At 36.4% G+C, this 20,902-nt stretch overlaps 1 protein-coding gene across 2 annotated transcripts in view; it reads left to right on the forward strand.

The window, feature by feature from the left end:
• Positions 1–3,774: 3,774 nt before the first annotated feature.
• The window catches only part of GRB10 (growth factor receptor bound protein 10), a 217,748-nt gene continuing 200,620 nt past the window's right edge, over positions 3,775–20,902 (forward strand). For both annotated transcript variants that reach the window (XM_044671364.1, XM_044671442.1), the window contains exon 1: positions 3,775–3,919. The gene's annotated coding sequence lies outside the window, so the exon portion shown is untranslated. The remainder of the gene's footprint in view (positions 3,920–20,902) is intronic.

Raw genomic sequence — 20,902 nt, forward strand, 5'->3', positions numbered from 1 at the left:
TGTATGTGTGCGTGCACACACACAACTGTGAGAAATATATGAATATTTAATTGATATAAGAGAAAAACAGAAGCAAATACTGTAACAGACTATAGATTTAAAAGACAGTTCACGTACCCATAATGTGATCTTGCTGAAAGCTCATACCTCATTTGGTTGAAGGGTTTGTTCTTCACTTTGGACCCTTCTGAATTGGTTGAACATTGTGAGATAAAACTTCACAGAGTCATATTTTCATGTTTCATCATGGTGTGGAGTTGACTTTGGGTTCTCATAGACTATGCCAGGAGAATGCAAACTTTGTTAGATTCTATCATGGATCCACATGGTCCTAGCCTAGATTATATCTTCTTCCCAAGGATCAACCGGACTGAGACTCATCTCTCGTACACTGGCTATTTGGTGGTTAATTGTTTGACCCTGGCAATCTATAACACAAATATAAAATGACACAGTCTTGAGTAGCCCCTCTTTTGCTTCTGTAAGGATGGTGGGAAAATGGTGGAAAAAGTGGTAAGAGTCATATCATTTTTAAACCTTAACTTTGCCTCCAGCCAGGAGAGGCCCTGAGCAATTTGGTTGGACAGCAAAATTATAGAAAGAAAGGAGCATAAATTGGGCTGGCAGGGATGGATTGTGTTCTGCATCTTTGGAGGGCAGTGCTCACCTCGATGGCCACCACAGATTTGTTTTGAGAATCTTACTAGCATAAATGAGCAAAAGATTTATTTTTGTCCGACGTAATTGAGTAATCCAGTGTTGGCTGATATTGGACACTTAATAAATAGCGATGTCAGCTCTAATGAGCCAAATGCAGGTGGTAAACCGTGCTATTAGAATAGATTCTAGGAGTTTAAATACTTCAAAGACATTCTTTAAGTGTTGCCAGGGCATTCATATTTGGTATTGAGGTGAAAAGGTTGATTCTCCTGGTGTGAAAATAAGGCATCTTGAAATTAGATAAATTAGAACAGATCAGCACTACATCTGCTGTAATAGAAAACTTTGCTGAGGGAGGAGAGCATCTCAAAAGTGTGTCTTTGCGCTAGAATTACAGGAGTCTGTGATGGGCTGAGAAAATAATCCTAGTCTGATGCCATATAAACTACTCACTCATATGTGTGTAACACATACACACACACATCTATACATAAACCTGTAGTTAAATTTCTGTTGCTGACAAAAAATGATGTACCGTGGATCCTAAAAAATTAGATGACAAATTTAAATGTTTATTAAGTTTTATTGCTTCTGTGTTTGGACAAATGCCTAACAAATGAAATTAAAGCAGTCAAATGTATTAGGCTCTTATTATATGCACAAACTTGTGCTGGGTTTTCAAAGAAGCAAAGGCTTTAAGAAAAGCTATACAATCCTGCCTTTAAAAAGAAAACCTTTTTTTTTTTTGCTGAGGTGCGTATACAGATAAATTGCATGTTAGGTGAAATACTAAAAGGAAAGGAAAAATCTAAGGAAATGTAATGAGAAATTTGAGGGGAAAGACTGCTTTCAAATAAAGAGGGAAAGGAATTACAGAAAGCTATGGTTACATGTAGGCTGTTCTTGAAGGAAAATAAGGACTTGAATTAATGGAGATGTGAGAGTCCATTGATGGCTTGGGAGAAATTTGGAAGATTACAGGAGCAGCCAGAGAAGTCATTTGCATCAAAGTTTCATTGAAGCCACGGAGATAGATGGGATTGCCAAAGGAAATAAGAAAGAGAAAGAAGAGAAATGGGTCAAGGAGAGAGTCTTGAGTTACAACAACCCTTTGGAGTAGGGAGAGGAAGCTAAACCAATGAAGAAACAGTCAGTAGGAAGGAGAATCAGGAGATACCAGTGTCACAGAACCCATTGTGGGTGAAAGTATCAAATGTCAAAGGCTGTTGGAAGGACAAGGAAGATAAGTCCTGAGAGAAGCTTACTGGATTTGGCAATTAAGAGGTCACTGAGAAATTCAGAGCACTTTTAATAGAGAGTGATGAGGATGGAAGTCATATTTAGGAAGTAGAGAGCCTCGCCTAGCTCTGAGCTCTTATATGCAGTCTTTTCCTTTGTAGAGACAACTAGGGGCTCACCATCTTTCGTCAACTGGCATATTATATTAGTCTTGACATTTTTCTGTATTTGCCAGGAATTCTTCATCACAATCTTTAGTTGCCTCAGTTGTATCTCCAAGAGGTAAGAAGGAGTAAAGAAAAAGATAGATTTGTTTTAGGTATATAGAGTTTAGATAGAGTTTTTAGGAAGCTCACATTAGAGTTTTGTTTTCTCTATGAAGTGAACTAAAAGAAAAGGAGTTGAGAGTAGAGTTGATCTGATTGAAGAGGTTTGGAGTAGCCAGTGGAAGTAGTAGCATGGTGGAGATTCAACAAGACATGAATCGAAAGGAAAGAAACAAGCATTTATTCAACTCTTCCTATGTGTCATGCAGTGTAGCAGTGAAAACTCATTGGAGCTAAGTTGGCATGAATTTTTGACAAATGATTACAACAAATGATTCCAGCAACCCTAGAAAAAGCATATATGGGATTGATTCGAGGTAGGAGATCAGCATAGGGATGGGAATGGCTAGAGAATGAGAGGACATGGGAATCAAGCAGGGTATTGAATTGTAGGAATGGCTTTTTTTTCTAGACCGAAGGGGAGTAGAAATTCAATCAGAAGATAGTGGATGGACTAAGAAAAGGAGGAGGAGTATCTTCTTGAGGGTGGAGAATAGGTACAAGAGTGAGGTCTGGGAGAGGTGGAAGAATAGACAATGGTGGTCATGGAGGAGGAGAATCCCAGAGGTTAGGATCTTGGAGTGATAGTGAGGTCAAAGATTTGAACCCCCTCTCTAGGTGGCTGAAATAAAATAGAGTTGGAGATCATGGGCATTGAAGAGGCTGACAAGGGAGAGTGGGACTATTCTCTGTGCAAAATACCCATCAGGAAGAAATCTGGTATATCAGATAACCCCTAACACTGTGGGACAGTATATTTAGTGGATAGATAGAGCATTGTAGCTGGTGTCAAGAAAGACCCTGAATTTAAAGCTGGCCTCAGACACTTTTCCAGCTCTGGGCAAACCAGTTAACTTCAGTCTGCCTTATTTTTTTCTTCTATAAAATGAAGACAATGGTAGCATTTACTCCCCCAGGGAGAATAAAATCTGTAAAGCACTTTGCAAACCTTTAAGCACTATATAAATAAATGTTAGTTTTCTAGATGATGATGATGATGATGATGACTACCTGAGACAGATTCAAACTCATTGGACTTGGAGAAAGGGAAAGATCATTGAAAGCATGGCTAGAGAAGACTTTGGGAAGGGAGAGTGTTATGGTGCTGTACCCTAGAACATGAATGGGATTTATATCATCAGAGGACATCAGAGAGAGAGTCTACAACATAAGCAGAATTTTGGAAAAGGGAAGGAGAGTGGCCATGTGTTGGAGATGGCAAGAAAACAATCCTCCTTCTTTAGGCTTAGTTTGCTTTTCAGACATGGCAGAAGTGCTTTCAGTGAATGGGGGAGGGGGCATATCTCTCTTTTGGTCTCTTTGGAGTTTGTTCCTGTAATCAGTTGACATGGCAACCAGAACCCTGTTTCTAGTTGATTGTCTCTCTCTCCTTTTCTCTTTCTTTTTTTTCTTTTTCTTTTTTTTTTTTTTTTTTGTTGCTCTGTCGGAAATCTTCTTAAATTAGTCCTTTTACAAATGTCTTCTTTTTTAACTTTTCTCTCAGTAGCAGAAAATGAGTTCAGTGAAGACTTGTTTAATTTTTCAGCTTTGGAGTTTCCTGAGATGGTATTTGGGAGTGGACTCGTCCCTAAGAACAGATGTCCCAGTGATTGGCAGTTTTGATTGTTCTCCAGTTTCACCCAGGCAAGTGAGGATAGACAACCTATTAATCAGACTGGACAAAACCGTTACTGGTAAGATATCTTTATTTTCTTAGCCAATATGTTGTTATAAAGGAGAGCTTTCTTTAAGAAGACAGGACGACTGATAAAGAATACACAACCAAATGTTTATTCCCTCTACCACTTCCTTCAGTCCTCTTTAGGCTATGTGTGTCAGAAGAGAATTATCCCAGCCTTGTCTCTCTTTTTCTTTCTTTTCTCACCTTTATTTCCTCATGCTCAGATTCTTCTCTGGATGAGAAGAGAATAGAATGGGGTTAAAGAAGCCTTGGCTGGAGGGAGTTTTACAAAACTGCTCTCTCTCCCTACTATAGTCAGCCAACATTTATTTTTATTTTTTTTAGCCAACGAGCATTTATTAAGTGCCTACTCAGTAAACAAACGCAGAATAATCCCTGCCTTCAAGAGACTCACATTTTAATGGAAGAGACTACATGTAAATTGGTAGATAATTTAGATGGAAGGTAACCTGAGAGAGAATAGCACTAGTGTCTTGGAGGTTGTAGAAGTGAGATTTGAGGTGAATCATGAAGAAAAGGCAAGGAGACGAAGAAGGGAGAGCATTCTAGACATGAGGGCAAAGTGATGGGAAATGGAGGTGATGGAGTGTCTTGTGAATGGAACAAGGAGTCAAATGGAGCTGGGTATATGGAGGGAGTAAGTATAAGCTTTGAAAAGGTGAGAAAGGACCAGGTTATGAAGAACTTTAATACTTTGTTTTGTTTTTTAATTTTTTATTTTCCCCCCCATGATTAAATGATTCATGTTGTCTCCCTCCCCTCTACCCTCCCTGCTCCCAGAGTTGACAAGCAGTTCCATCAGGTTATACTGTGAAGAACTTTAGAAGCAAACAGCTTGGGCACCAATTTGGAGAGGAGCTCCTCCCATAAGTATTCTAATGTCCAGTGTGTGGAGGGGTCTTTGCCTTTGTCTGTCCATTTCAAGATATTAGGCAGATTTTCTGAGATGGTTTTTCTATAGAATCACAGATTTTAGAGCTAATAGAGTCTTTAGGAGTCATCTAACCTATCCTCCTCAGTTTACAAATGAAGAAACTGAAGCCCAGGTAAAGCAGAGCCAGTTTTGAACCCAAGTCTTCTATTTTTTATTTCAGCCAATAGGTTGGTCAGTGAACCTTTATTAAGCCCTATTTTTGCTAGTCACAGTGCTAAGTTGTAAGAATATGAAAAGAGTCAGAAGATAGTCCCTGCATTCTGGGAGCTTCACAACCTAATTTATTCAATTCAAGTAACATTTAGTAAATACCTTTTGTGTTCAAGGGCTGGGTGTTAGTAGTGGGGGATGGTGACGGGTACACTAATAAATAATGCATAAATAGAATATAGTCTTTGCTCTTCAAGAAGTTTATAATCTAGTGGGTTTATCATAGTTGGAGTTATGGAGGTTGAACAATGCACTGTGACGGGCCATTCAGATGGGTACAAAAGCCCTGTTTTTGGTGATGACAAGTCCTAAAAGTTCTGGGTAGTGAGATAGATCATAGAAACGAATTGGGGTGGAAATCAAGGTTATTAAGTCCAGCACTGGGCATATAATCTTTAATAACAGATACTTGTGTTGTTTGTTCTGGTACAGTGCTGGGCCAGTTCTTAGGTCTTGTTTCCAACATAAAGTGGCTGAGGAATTGGAATTGAAAGCACAGGAGGGAGAGATCTGGGAAGAACAATTTGATATAAGAAATAGCAGCTAGATAGTAAACTTTTGTTATTTTGGCTTTTTTCTGTCTCTTTCTGACCCTCCCCTCTTTCTTCCCTTTTCCCTTATCTGATCATGATATAGCTCCAGAATGCATTTTTTATGGGGAAAATTTTTTTATTCTTTTTAAGTTTTTATTTTTTATTTTTGAAAAGTTACCTCTTAATCCTTTGTTAATTTCTGTATCAAAGCCTGATACATTCTTAATTAGCTTTTCACCAGCAGTGGGATAGAGAACTGATTCTGGAGTCTTCAAGGACTTAGATTCAAATATAGCCTCTCTGCTTATTGCCTTTGTGACACTGGATAAGACATTTCACTTGGCTAGGTCTTACTTTCCTCATCTGAAAAGTAAAGGGGTTGGATTAAGCCATCTTTGCTAATTTTTTGGACTGGATAAAATATTGGATTTGAACTCAGGTCTTCTGACTTCAAGTACACTCAGGATACAGTGCTTCCTAACTACCTTTTTTCTTTACTAATCTACTCTGTGTAATTCTTTATCAGTAAAGATTGGGTATCTCCTAACCATTAGCCTCTATTTCTCACAAAGCTCAGTGAATGATGATTATTTAAGAGAAGTGCCACATCACTTTTGTGCTTTGTTGTCTCATATTCCTAAGAATAACCAGAATTTTTAGGTGCTGAGGGTTTAGGACACCATCTCCATCACTGACTTTTAAAATGAGCTGCTGATTTGCATTTTTTAAACTCCTTGATTGGACGAATCCAACATGTCTAAAAACTCAACTGGTTGTTTTCCCCTCAGATAAATCACTTAGCCTCTATTTGCCTTAATTCACTGAAAAAGAAAATGGCAAATGGCAAACCGCTTCATTATCTTTGCCAAGAAAACCCCATATGGGATCACAGAGTCAGACACAACTGAAATAACTGAAAGATCTGTGCTTCTTTGATCATGTGTGATATGACATATATAAAGCACTCTGCAGATCTAAAATATTTTATGAATGTGAGTTATTATTAATAGTTATTTATTATATTTGCCATGGGCACTTATTACAGTTGTTCCTCCAGATACTCAAGTGCATCTTCTCAGCGTTATCACTGACTTGTCCTTAAGTCAACCAAAAATGTATTAATTTTTCCCCCTTCAGCCAAATTGCTTTGTTTATCGTCTAATTGAAGAGATGTCTTTATTGTCTTTCTGCTTTTACACTGTTGCTTCTTTTTCACAGCTCACCCGTCTCTTGTCAGATAACATCCATGAAGCCTTTCCTCATTCTCTATAATTTAGAAGTAATTTCCCCTTTATCTAATATCTCAGAGCAGTTTATCTTTATTTATTTAATTATTTTTCCCCATAGGATCATAGATTTAGAGCTGAAAATGATGTTTGAGATCAGTGAGGTGTCCTCTCCTACCCCTCCCATCCCCCTCCCCCATTTTACAGATAAAGAAACTGGGGCTGAGGAAGGGTAAATTACTTGTCCACAAAAGGGATAATTGCCTGAAGCAGAATTTAAACTCAGATCTTCCAACTTCTAAGTTAAGTATACCCTGGATACAGTACCACCTAAGCTACCTGTCTTCTTTACTAAACATATTCTGTGTTTAGTTATTATTTACCTATGTTACTATTTATCAGTGAAAGTCAGGTCTCTATTTATCTTGTTTATCTCTCCTAATGCCTATTAGAGTGCTTTCCTAATAGTAGGCACTTAATAACTGTTTGAATGAAATTTAGTGTACTCAATTGTTAGTGTAATTGTACTCAAAATTCCTTCTGGCTTCCTTCAGAAAAGTTGGGAAGGGGGATGTTTTGACTGAAACATAAAGGAAGAAGTTTATCCTAGAGCCTGAGGACTTGGCAATTTCTGGGTTGTACGAAAATGTCTTTTTTTTTCCTTGAGGCCTCTAAGCCACTTGGATCTATTTGTTCATTTATGCTGCCAAAGGTCTTTTTAAAATCTATAATGAAAAACTTATTATGAGTGAAGATGAGATTGCTTGAAGTTTCAGACTATTTTAATTTTTGGCAAGTATTCGGAGTGTTTAAAGAGCACATTTTAAAAAGGCAGAAAAATTTCCCACCTCCTTTTCTCTTTTTATTCCTTTAAAGACCTACTTGGCTCATCAGACCTGGTAGATATTTTCTTTCTTTTAAGATTATTTGATAAGAGCATTTCTTCAAAGGGATAAACCTCAGTATCTTCTTAATAGCCTAATCAGCAACCTTTTGGCAGAGAAACAATTGAAACTAAATCCACTTTCGTGGAGTTTTACTTTCCTACTTTTGGGTAGAAATTTGATGATCAGTAGGAGGAGGGATAATATCACCAATCCCAGATATCATTCAAGGTCATGTAGGTAATAAAGAACAGAACTGGATTTGAATGAAGGTCTTCTAAATAAGCCTTAATGTGAAGTACAAGGAATGCTCTTTCAGTTAGACTGGTTCTTCCTCACCATAATGAAGTAAACCATAGTTGGTGGAAATATATCTCAGTTATCATCCCAAGTAGGAGTTTGGTAGGTTGGTAGATACCAGGGGAATATCTCTAATATTTGAATAGATTTGTGATCTTACTGATGTGGGTGTTTTCTCCAACATCTCATCCACGCTGACCTCCATGTTGTCTCCTTCATGTCTTCTCATGAGATTATCAAGGTTGAGGAGGGGAATACCCAATGGATAGAAGGCTTTCCTAGAGTTCTTCTGACATGTCCTGGATACCAATAGAGTGTATACATATACTATCTGACTATTTTTTCTTATTCTTGGTACTTGACAACTTTTAAAAAAATTTATCTCATGGCATACTTTTTATATCACCATCAGTGGAATATTGGTATTAAATTGATGGGAATTGTTTATAGATAGAAACTTAAGAGTCACAGAAGAACTTCCCTGAAGGAATTCAGCCTGTTTGGCTTTTTTTCAATTTTTATTTTTTTAAACCTCCTTGTCTATTTATATATCTTTCTAAATTAGGTATAGTGATAATAAATGCACTTTAAAGTTTGTCCATCCAACTGCAATTTGTAACCTCGACAAACGGACATTATTTATTCTCTTGGGTTTTCCTGGGTATCTAATTAGGCCCAAATTTTTAGTACGTGTATATATCATTTAGGAAGTTCTGCAGAATTCTGGAGCTTAATGAGGTCAACACAATATTATTTGCAAACCATCCATAGACAGTCTAGTTTGTCTTCAGCCTGGGATGACGCTGTGTTGAACATTTTCCATGACAGTGGGAAACAGATGTTTTTGTTTGGTTTGATATTTTAACAATGATGATTGTTGCACAAAGTTATCTCTTACTATTATATATTTCAAGGAATCATATATTATTGACATACACTGAAAAGACCTCTTATTTGTAGGTGTTGGAGAGGCTTTTCAGGGGGAACATTTTCCTCGTCGGAATCAAATGTCTTTTTATGATCAATTAAAAAAACTCAGTAGGATTTTATATTCTCCAAGTCCCTCAGGTTGAGTGATGGTCAAGAAGTGATTTGCCGCGGAATATCACTTGTCAAGACCTTGCTTACTTATTCCCTTCTAAAATCTTCATCACTCAGTCTGTGTATAGATTATTCTCATAAAAAATTTATATATGAGGGAAAGCAGGCACATAGGTCAGTAGTTATTAACGTTGTCTCAGTTGTTCTTTCTTTGGTTATAATAAGGTCTGACTTTGTTTTTCCACACCATTGACATCTTCCCCTCCTTCAGCCGCTGAGAATTAATCCCTTAAAGCCTTTAAAATTGCCTTTAGCACAGACCTCTCTTCTGTGTATACTTAATCCAGTCTATCTGCTTTCCCCATTTTTGTCCTCTTTAGTGCTTTTGTACACACATCTGAGACTGTGTTGTTAGAATCAAAATATGGTAGCCTCATTCTCCTTGATGGTGAAAAGAATTTATTATAAAAATCTTCACTTAAACTGACAGGAAAGGAGAATTGTTGGAGGAGTTGTGGGAAAACAGGCACATAAATGCACTCTTGGTGGTGCTTTGAATTGGTCCAACTATTCTGAAAGGTATTTTGAAACTAGGCTTAAAAAGTCTCTAAACTGTACATACTTTTTGACCCAACTGTACCATTATGAAGTCTGTACTCCAAGGACATCAGAGAGAGACAGATGTATAAAAATGTTTATAGCAGTCTTTCTTGTTATAGCAAAGAAACTAAAAAGATACCCTTCCATTGGAGAAGGGCAGGACAACTTGTGGGATATGATTGTAATGGAATATTATTGCCTGTGAAGCAGATAGACTGGTTTTTTCTTTTAGGTTTTTTTTTGGGGGGCGGGGAAAAAGGAAACAGTAAGATTTCTCCCTCCTTCCAAAAAAAATCATTAAAGTATTTTAAAATGTTGAGAGGACAACTTAAAGAAATCCTGAAGTTAATGGTTGAAGTTGGACAGTTTTGAAGACTGAATTTATGATATAATTAAGAAGAAAATAAGTTATATGTAATATAGATTTGTGATTTTATGAATAAACTTTTTTCTACTCTGTTTTGTTTATGTGGAAATGTTGATTTTATTTGATATTTGTTAAGTACCATATCAAAACATTAAAAAAATGCAAAAGTAAATTTTAAAAAATCATTGTTTATTTTTTCCTATTTTTTCATTTGTTCTTTAGCCCATGTTATCTTTAAATACTCCTGGGATGACTTTGTTAATTGAGTGTCTAATTAAGCTTTCTTTAAACTCTTTTCTTATTTATGAGAAAGTATTGATAATAATCAAATTCTCAGTAAAACCTCATGTCGGTTTATATTTCAAAAAGTTAAAAGCATTTGTTATGCTCAGTGCTGATGTCTTTTCCTCCATCCATTTCCCGTTTTCCAGCATTGGTAATTTGTTTAAATAATTCATATTATAAGCATTTTAGTTCTACACTCTTTTAAAAATTTTTGTTCTTTTACTTTTTATTAATTTTGATTTTTACTCTAACATAATTTGGTTTTCCTACTGTGTAAGTAGACAACTGATTTAGGAATGATTCATATCAGGATTGAATTATTTTCTGTCTTTTAAAATATAAGCAGTTTATTGTGTTATGATCTTATGTTATTTGGTGCTAGCCTTGTCCAGAGATTATTAAATCTCAAAGAAATTACTCATGATTTATATGTTATGAGGCTTATTTATAATACTCCTTATTTCTTAGTAGTATTTTCCAACATGTTTTTAACCATCAGTGCCTATGCTCAACTTTACATTGAAGTCACTGAGATGTAATTCTCTTAAGTTTTAACTTAGAGGGTTTTAGTCAAGTTTTTGGGAGAGTTTGTTTCTATCTTCATCTTCTGTTGGTGAATGTTGGTGAATAAATTGCTATTATTTTCAAGGTGGTGTTTTTGTAGATACTTCTTGTGAACGCTGACCAAATATCCGATGAAACGGAGGTGTCATGTTGTCTTGGGTGCTTGATAATAAGCACCTATTTAATATAATAAATAATAAAATAAAAAGTAATAAAATAGATGCATATAGTAATAAGCATCTATTTAATGCTTCCAGGAGAACCCGCAAGCCAGATATCTATTCATTTAACTATAACGTTTTGCTTTTGCTTTCTGATTTCATTAATAATGTGAAAGTCTGGATTTAAATCTCTGTTTCTCCAGAAAAGGTAGACCTTTGTTTTGGGGAGAAACTTTATTGTGTTTAAGAAATGGGAGATCAGGAAAGGAAGTTGTGTGAGGTGAATTTTGAAGGAAAGTGGGGCTTCTGTGAGATGGAGGTAAGGGGGAGCATATTATAAGGCTTTGAGGATCTCCTTTGCAAAAGATATGGAGACAGAAGATGGAACATCTTTGTGTGAAAGACCAGTTTGACCAGTTTGAGTGTGAAGGGAAATAATGTACAATAAACAAATAAAATAAAATATTGGTCGCTGCCAGATTAGGAAGTATTTTAAATGCCCCAAAGAGGTGTTTATAGTTGATTCTAGAGGCAACTAGACATTCAAGTTTATTAAATCATTTTGGCAGTTGTGTGGAAAGAGCCAAGGTCAAAATGGTTTGGATTAAAAGGGTGATATTTGGGAATCAAAGAAGGGTTTGGGATACTGGCAAATAAAGTTGAGGAGATATAAATTTTGAAGATAATATCATGGGTTCAGTGTAGCATTCCTCTTCTGGAGAGGGGGAACATGAGGAAAGATGTCCTAGAAGGACAGAGGAGGAGGCACAGATACTCTTTAGTTTGGCTGCACCAGGAGGGTCTGGCAGGTACCCTAAATCAGGAACACAGATGGTTAAGGGCAGAGAAGTCAGCTAAGGTAAGGGGAGAAGCAGGAATGCTCTCTAGGTATAGGGAGCAACTTGAAATATTCAAGAGTTCAAATTTTAGGGCTAAAATGAACACTGGAAGATGGTGGGCAAAAGCCATGAGTTGTGTCTAGGATACAGGGAAGGCATCTACGTATTAGACATGAGGTACCAGGAAGGAGAATAGAACATGGTATGGAGCCAAGAACAGTGGAGGGCAAAGTCTTCCGTATTTTGGGCCAGAACAGTTCCCAGAGCATGGTAAAGCTCAAGTCAGAAAAGGTTAGGCAAGGAAGAACACCCGACTGGAGTGGGAATTGCTACATATGAGCATAAACACATGGGCATATGTGAACAGATATACATATCCATATTAGTACTTCTAGGATCTATAATTTTATCAGTATGTGTACTCCTTCTGCCTATATAGATCTCACCTTATTAATTTAATAGATTTAATTTATTATTTATAATTTTAATAACCATGCAATAAATTTATATTTATTTTATTACTATATAAAATTACTATATAAAAATATACAAAATTATTACTATATAAAATAATTTTAATAAGCTATCAAAACAATTCTAATTAATAATAAAATAGAAATGTTTATATGCTTTTATAATTATATGCAATACATATAAAATAATATTGACATAAGTATATGAAATAAAAATAATTTCATTTGTAAAATTAAATTTAATAAATAGTTTTACAGTGTTTATGGCCAAAAAAAATTGAACATTTCTATTCCACCACATATTTCCTTGGCATCCTGCCCTGTCCTAAAATAACAGATATAAATTCTACTACAAGGTCCATACTTGAAATCTTTATAACATTGTAAGACAACATATCTCATTCTTTGGTGGTATAGCCTTCAAGCAAATTAATTTAATTTAGTTTTTTCTTTATAACAATTTTATTGCTTACAAAGAGTTAGGAGGGAAATACAAGTTAGAAGTCAAAATGTAATTAGAAATCAAATCTTCTGCATAGAAAATTGGATTTTTACATACTATGTGTATTTTTCAAGTGTGTCCTTAGAATACAGTCTACCTTCCTATTTTCTATTTCAAGGGAAAAAATCCTATATAAACAGAATAAGGAAAAAAAATCATCTAAACACATTTGGACAAATTCATGTTTTTCTTGAGGTAGGAGGGTATATTAAATTTCTTTTTGAAAGAAACTTAAATCAATGAAAACATTAAAGTAAATTAATTTTAAAACAAGTTTTATTATTGTTTTTTTCTTTTAACACCAGCAATTCCCCCTTAACATGGCATCATCTTATTCTACCTTCCCTTGTAATAAAGAAAAACATTTAATTTTTTTCTTACAGTATTTTGCTTTTATATCTTGTACATTTCCCAGTAGATCTCTTCTCTTCACATTCCCTATAACAAAAAATTAAAATACAGAACAGTTAAAAAAAACTCTAACCAGTACATCAATCAAATTTGACATTTTATACAGTGTTCCACACCCATAGTCTCCCCATTTCTTCAAAGCAGGAAAGGAATTGCCTTCTCATATTTCTTCTTTGGGGTTGAGCAAGGTGATTATGATTTCATACAACACATTGCTTCATTGTTGTTTTTTCAGCCTTGTAGTTATTATTTCGCTGGGCATCAGTTTTATATCTTTTCAAATTGATCATTCTTGTACATCCATGTACCCACATTTCTTTAGCAGTTTTTCCAATAAACGGGCATCTGCTTGGTTTCCATTTTTTTGCTACTATGAAAAGTGCTACATTGGATATTTTGGACTATATCACTAGATTACTGCATCTCAGTTGGAAAGGACTTCAGAGGTCATTTATGTAGCTAGCCAGGAATCCCTAGTACAAAATCTCGCATGGGAGCTAAGAAAAATATTTAAGCAAAACCAACTGCCATCATGACCTTGGAGGACACTTTGCACCACTTTCTGTGGCCATAGTGTGCCTGTTTCTCATACTTAGAGGCGCAAGGTGGTGTTCCTCACTCTCTCTCCAGGACTGAGATTGTTCATTATAATGAATCAGAGTTGGATTACTATTTAGTGTTGCCATTTTAATATCATTATAAGACCATAAATTGCAGGGTAGCTGTTTTGCAGTGAGAGAAACAGTTGCCTCCTTGAGAGTTTTCTATACCAATCTACACTGACTACACAGATCTGTAGGTATATTCCTTTACATATCCAGAAATATATGCCTATGTATTCATATCTATGTGCATATATATTTATATGCATATATAATCAAATTTGAATTACATGGAGACTTAGAAAAATCCCATATAACCTGAAACACACACATCTCATTCTGCCAGAGCACCATTCTTGAATGAGCCCTAAATGTCCTGAATTCTCTTCATTTATTAGTGCCCCCCCCCAAACAAAACAAAAGGTCACTCATACATAAGTTGGTATTGAATTTTTACATACTTCTATGTGTACATATTCCTGAAAGGCAGGGACTAATTCATTTTTATATTTGTATCCCCAGCACCCACTGCAGCACACAGTGGGCATATAATAACTACTTCTTTGATTAATTGTTCAACGTTCATGTTAAATTAGACGCCGGATTGGATCATTTTGATGGTCTTAGTTTTCATCAATAACATTTAAGTACTGTAATAGAATTAATAGACTTGTTAAATATTGACTCATAAATTAAAGTAGAATTCGTGGAGGAGACACTTAGATGATGAAGCAATATCAAGGTCAAATCGAGGCTACTTATGATTTTGTCTTCAGCCCATCTTACTCTACTTACCTCCTTCCAGAAACCAGATAGAGAGCAAAAGTTTTTCTCCCAGAGCACAGGCAGGGGAATCCCATTTCTTCCTTTTCTTCTCTAATATGAGAGGGCTGAGAGAGTCAGGGTGAGGAAATCCCAGCATCTTCTCTTAAAACATTCTTTCTATTAACTAGAGATTGATTATTGTTAATAAAACACCTTTAAGATATAAATTAGGAAACCTTTAATATGACCAAATTTATAAGGACTTTAATGAAAATTATTTGATTCAAATTTCTGAGAGGCTCAGATTTTGGGCAATGGCAATTTGGATTCCAGTTCAAGGAGAAAATCAAGTGGAAAGAAGTGAGGGGTTATTTTGATCCATTTTTGGAATTTAAAAGGTATTGAAGGGGAAAGGGCAGACTTCTCTAGAGTGCCATCATGGGGACTTTGGATTGTGGGGTAGTTGGTATCATTCCTATTTTGTAGTTAAAAATTGAGACTTGAAATGATTTGTTTATGTTCATATAGCTAAATAAAGGTTTATTTAGAATGCTTCATTATGGGCCAAAAGTCACTAATGTGTTCAATTCATTAAATTAAAAAAAAAACAAACAAACAGATAAATATATATATTTTTGCTATGCTGTATAACTAGGTTAGAATACCATATTGATGAGACCAGAGTCATCAATTTACTTCCCAGTTTTGGGGGGGAAGAGGAGTATTGTCTGTTTCCTCTTGTTCCTTAGACACCAATTAGACCCAATTACCCCAAATCTCCATTGTTCCTAAAGGGGAGTGAGTTGGGAGTGCAAATAAGTAATACAAAAAGGGTCCCCAAATGCAGAAACCATTTATGATTGTTTAGAATAAGAAGATGACAGTGCCTGTTAGAGATGACCATCAGTAAAAACAGACCCTGGAGGCTGACTTATTGAAAGAGAGACAACAAGCGTTTTAACTCTGAGCAGTAACAAATATATAATTATTTTAATGCACATTCTAAAAATTCACTCCTTCCATCATAGATCTGAGCTATTTTGTGCTTATTTAGGCCATCATGAAAAGCTTAAAACTTACCTTCCAACTTATTTGTAAACTCGAAAGGAAAGAGATGCTTTTCTTTGTTGATCCTAAATGATTTTACAATGAAGAGAAGCATCATAGCCAGTGGACAGAGTGGTGGACTTCAAGTTAGGAAGATCTTGATTCAAATCTCCTTTGTGATGCTTATTAGTGATGTGACTAGGCAATCCACTTCAACTCTGGACCTCAGCTTCATCATCTATAAAATGAAGAGAATGGGAGTGGTGGTGGGGCACAGTTAGATGGTTCAGTGGATTGAGATCCAACCCTAGAGAAAAGAGGAGGTCCTGGGTTCAAATATGGCCCTAGATGTTTACTAGCTGTCCAATTGCCTAGCTTATACCATTTTTCTGCCTTGAAACTAATACTTAGTATGGAATCTAAGACAGAAGGTAAGAGTTTAAAAAACAAACAGGTAAGAATAGGACTTAAATTTTTTTTTTGGCATTATTGTAGATTATTGGATTTAAACGAGAATTTGAGAATTAAGACTGATTCTCATTAGTGGGGGATACCTTTTTAAAAAAAATGAAAAATCTCTGTCTCAGTGAGTGTTTACTTTTATTTAGCAAACATTAAGTGCTTACATTTACACTTTGCTAGGCACAGGACAGGAATGTTGTACAAGGATCATATGTGTAGAATAGATACAAAATACATTTTTTTTGAAGGGGGCACTAACAGGTCGAATCAGGAAAAGCTTTTTTATGGAATATGGCACTTCAGCTGAACCTTGAAGATTCTAAGAGTAGGTGAGGTGAGAAGGAAGCACCTTCCATTAGCCTCTACAAAGGCGTGGAGTTAGCAAATGGAATATTATTTGCTGAGGTCAACAACAAGGCCAATTTGGATGGAATGGCCAGTGCACGAGCAACGACTTGGTGGCAAAGTGGATAATGTACTGAACTTGTAGTCAGAATGCTCTTAAGTTCCAATCCTACCTCAGGCACTTACCTAAGTGTGACTCTGGATAAATCACTTTACTTTTCTAAGCCTCAGATTCCCATCTATAAACTGCAGTGTGGAAAAGGATTTGGTGAGTTCTCTTAAGTCCCCTTTCAGCTTTGAATGGATGTCTCTGATGAGCCCTGGAAGAAGAGATCTGTTCTGTATTATACCATGAGCTCATTGAGGTCAAGTTTTATGTCGTTCCCCACCGTTCCTTGAATCCTGCTCCTTATACAATGCTTAGACCTGTGTCTTGCCACCTAATAAATAGATCCTCGAGTTGGAATGAATGAATATTTACTAGACTCATTCTTTGTCCTTCCTCTCCCTTTCATTCCTGCTTACTTCAAAGAATTCTATAATAACCCAAAGTCATCAGCATTAATAGTAAGCAGGGGTGTTCTACCTTCATGCTAGAACATTTTAATCAGTGTGTAACTGAAGCATACCAGGGTTTCTTTTCAGGTTTCTTTCATAATTAAAAAGAATTCGTTTAAAGGGTTCTTCCAAGTCAAATGCAAACCAGAGAGTACTGCATCTAAGGAGCCTAAACCGCATGAGGAATTTAAAAGCCATGATGTTTAATTTTAACTTTGTGTACATATACTTTGTGGTGTTTTGAATCCTAGCATATTGATCGTTGGTCTAAAAAGAAGCCTATGACTTAAAAAAAAATTTCTAATCTGAAGCTGAAGTAAAGATGAGCTATGGATATGATGCTAGTTACCTGTGACTTTAGAGTTATGTGGTTTTGGTAGGGAAGGGAGGTAGATTTTAGCTTTTGAAAGTCTCATTTTGAAAGCTTTTATGTGGTGGGCGAGTTCTTTCTTTTTCTTTTCCTTTTTTCAGTCATGTATTACTCTCTATAACTTCATTTTTGTGTGTGTGTGTGAAGATACTTGAGTGTTTTGCTGTTTCCTTCTCCAGTTCATTTGACAGATGAGGAAACTGAGGTAGAGTTAATTAAGTGACTTGCCCAGGGTTACGCAGCTGGTATATGTCTGAAGCTTGATTTGAATTTGAGGATTCATCAAATAAATCTTATGCTTCAGTGACAAGTTAGAAAATAATCCCCATGCTTCATATTATAAGCACATTGTTTGCTGAGTAGATTTTCTTTTTCACGTAAAAGATTTACCAGATGTGGAAAAAATGAAGTTGGTAATGTTTAATGGTTGAAAACTTGTCAGTTTGCTCTTATCTGATTTCAAGGCAGCCTCCTTTTGTCATTGTTCTGCAGATGGTGAAACACTGGGAACCTCTACAGTTATGGGTAGAATTTTTTTTTCTGTTATTTCACACATTAGAATTTCTAGGCACTTTGCATATTTGAGTGCCTAAATCCTTGCTCTCTGCTACCTCAAGTTTGATGATTATTGGTATTTCAAAAGCAAAGATTCCTTTAAGAAACCTAAAATAGTTCAGAGGGTTAATATACAACCCAAAGTTACCAGGGGATTTATTAGATACCCAAATGGCACTGAGGTCTCACTGATGTGGGCATTCCCTCCAATGATACAGTTAGCAAAGAGAACCCTGCTTTCCCCCACATCTTCCTATTCAGTGTAAGTCTGGTCCAGGCCTTTCAGAAGTTTGCCACAGGGATCCCTTTTACCTGCTAAGACCCTTCTTTGCCCTGCTTTGATATCACAAGGAATTCCAGTGGAACATAGCCTGACCAGTATTTTTTTTTAAACTTCTAGTCTTTCTCCAGTAAAATCCTAAACATTGTTTCTCTGTGTAATTCCTTGTTTTAATGGTTTAATTTCCTGCTTATTTCTCCATTCCACATGAACAAGGTCAGGATTTTGCTCCCTTTTGGTTGGAAGTTGATTTTAAGAGTTAGAGCGAAGAGTAGAATCTTTAATACAGTATACATTATAGCTCAAGACAGCAGCAAACCAAGATGAGTTCCCCAGAGTCCACAATGGTAGCATCTCAGGATCAGTTTCCTATTAGGAGCCTTCAGGAGAACCAAGATGGCACCAGGTCTTTGCCTTGGGGTATGGGCTTACTGGCTTGAAGTCCTGCTAGTGTAGGCAGTTGTTCTGTAATATGTGGGTATAAGTTGGAACAGGTGACTGTTGGGCAACAAATAAAACATGCATTTATTAGTTTTGTCTGGAATGCTGTACATCTCTGGTGAAGATACGGAGCTGCTGCCCTCAGGGAACTTACTGTCTTGTGGGAGGGAGAGAGATAAAAAAGGAGTGAAGAGAGCCATAATGTACACTATCACATGATAAATACAATAGGGAGTTACAACAGAAAATGATATTCAAGGCCTGAGGGGGAAAGGTCATTGCTGACCAGAGGGAGTCAGGGGAAAGGTACTAGGGAGTTAGTCAAGGTTAGGCTGGTAAGGATCAGAGCAGAATATAGGTGTCAGGGGTAGATGAAGGTGGGAGGGTCGAGGCCTCCAAGAAAGGGGCATGGAGTAGAATATATCCAGCTTGGAGAGGTCTCCAGGTCACTGGGTCAGAGAGTGCTTCAGACATAGACAACCAACTGTCACAGATAATCCTCTGGGACTGAAGTTAGACTTGGTAGCTTCTTCATAGAGGAGTATTAAAACTTAATTTTTTTTTAAAATCCTCAGAACCTGCTCAATTGGATTAACAAGAGGACTTGAGTTTCTTTCTCCTAGATTTAGATGCAATTTCTCTCATCTGTCTACACTGCCTTGGGGCAGGGGACTTTCTTGGAGGTTCTGTAAGGTATGCTTTTGCCCCCTCAGAAGGTTGTGCAAGCATATCGGAAAGGACCTGGATTCTTAGTTAACAGAGTTCATTATTCTCTTGGGAATCGTTTTTCTGAGTCTTAGGTTGTCTGGATAGAGTGTGGACTTCCAAGCAGAAAGATCTGGATTCCAGTTCAACCTCAGACACTTAAGAACTGTGTGATCCTGAGCAAGAACTTCAGAGCATCCTCTCTGTAAATTGGGGTTCACATTCTAGCCACCCAGTGGTTCACAGCCTTCAACTCACTCTCTTTTTTTTAAACCTTCACCTTCCATCTTACAACCAGTACTACTCTATGCATCAATTCCAAGGCAGAATAAATAGCATTAAGTGACTTGTTCAGGGTTACACAGCTAGGAAGTGTCTGAGGCCAGATTTTGAACTCATTCTCTGTTCTTCAGGTTTCTTCCTTTTGTGTAGTTAGTTTTATCTCTGTAATATCTCATAATATCCCCTTCTCTTGATTCACAAAGCCAGTTCTCTATTTCAGGCTCTTATTCCCTTTCCTGGTTTATTGCAGTAGCCTTTTTTAAAAAAAATTATTTTTTAAACCATTTCTTTCAGTTTTAGAGCCAATTTTGGTTCCAAGGCAAAAGAATGGTAAGAGCTAGGCAATAGGAGTTAAAGGACTTATCTAGGGTCACATAATGTATAGTTGGAAAATCTTGAATCCCTAAAATGACATTACCCAAACTTCCTTTTTGTATTACCCACTATTCTTTTTCCTTTCTGTTTACCTGCCCCTTTTGCGTGATTGTATATAAGTTTTGGGTAACGCCCCTCTAGCTCTCTCTTCCACATGAAGTGAGTGGGGAATGTTCCCTGTGTTCTCTAACTCTCTAGTTAAATATTAATAAATATCTATAAATATTATATTTTGGAGATATTGAATATTAATTTTAAAATCCACAATATAGGAAGTGTCTGAGGCCAGATTTGAACCCAGGCATGGCTCTCAGTCCACTGAGCCATCTAGCTGCCTCTTGAATAAATGAGTTGTGTCAAAATCATTGCACATTAACTTAACATCATCTATGTTATATTATATTTTTATTTCTTTTGTTAAACATTTTAACATCATCTATGCTATATTTTTATTTATTTTGTTAAACATTTCCACTTCATTTCCATCTGATTTGGCTGTATTTAGGAGTTGTTGCTGCTTGGGGAACCTGGGTAAGAATATGATGCCTCCTCTTCAAATGTGAGAGCAAATCTCTCCCCTCTCTAACCCTCATCTTCATTTTATACTCCAAATGGCTGCTTAGGTGATATTCCTAAAGCCTAGATCTGACCATGTCATTCCCTTGATCAAGAAACTCCAGCATTTCCTCTGAGATTAGTTGCCTTTAAAAAAATAATAATATTCCAGAGCCCTTTGGCAAGCTGGTGAAGCCTCTGAGCCTTTTCCCAGAATAATACAGTTTTATTTTTTGGAAGCTAGGTCTCCCTATCTCTCTTTCCCACGAGGCTCTCCCTCCCCACTCCCCCAAGTGCAGTGAC

The sequence above is a fragment of the Gracilinanus agilis genome, chromosome 1 (assembly GCF_016433145.1).
Source record: "Gracilinanus agilis isolate LMUSP501 chromosome 1, AgileGrace, whole genome shotgun sequence".
Lineage (NCBI taxonomy): Eukaryota > Metazoa > Chordata > Mammalia > Didelphimorphia > Didelphidae > Gracilinanus > Gracilinanus agilis.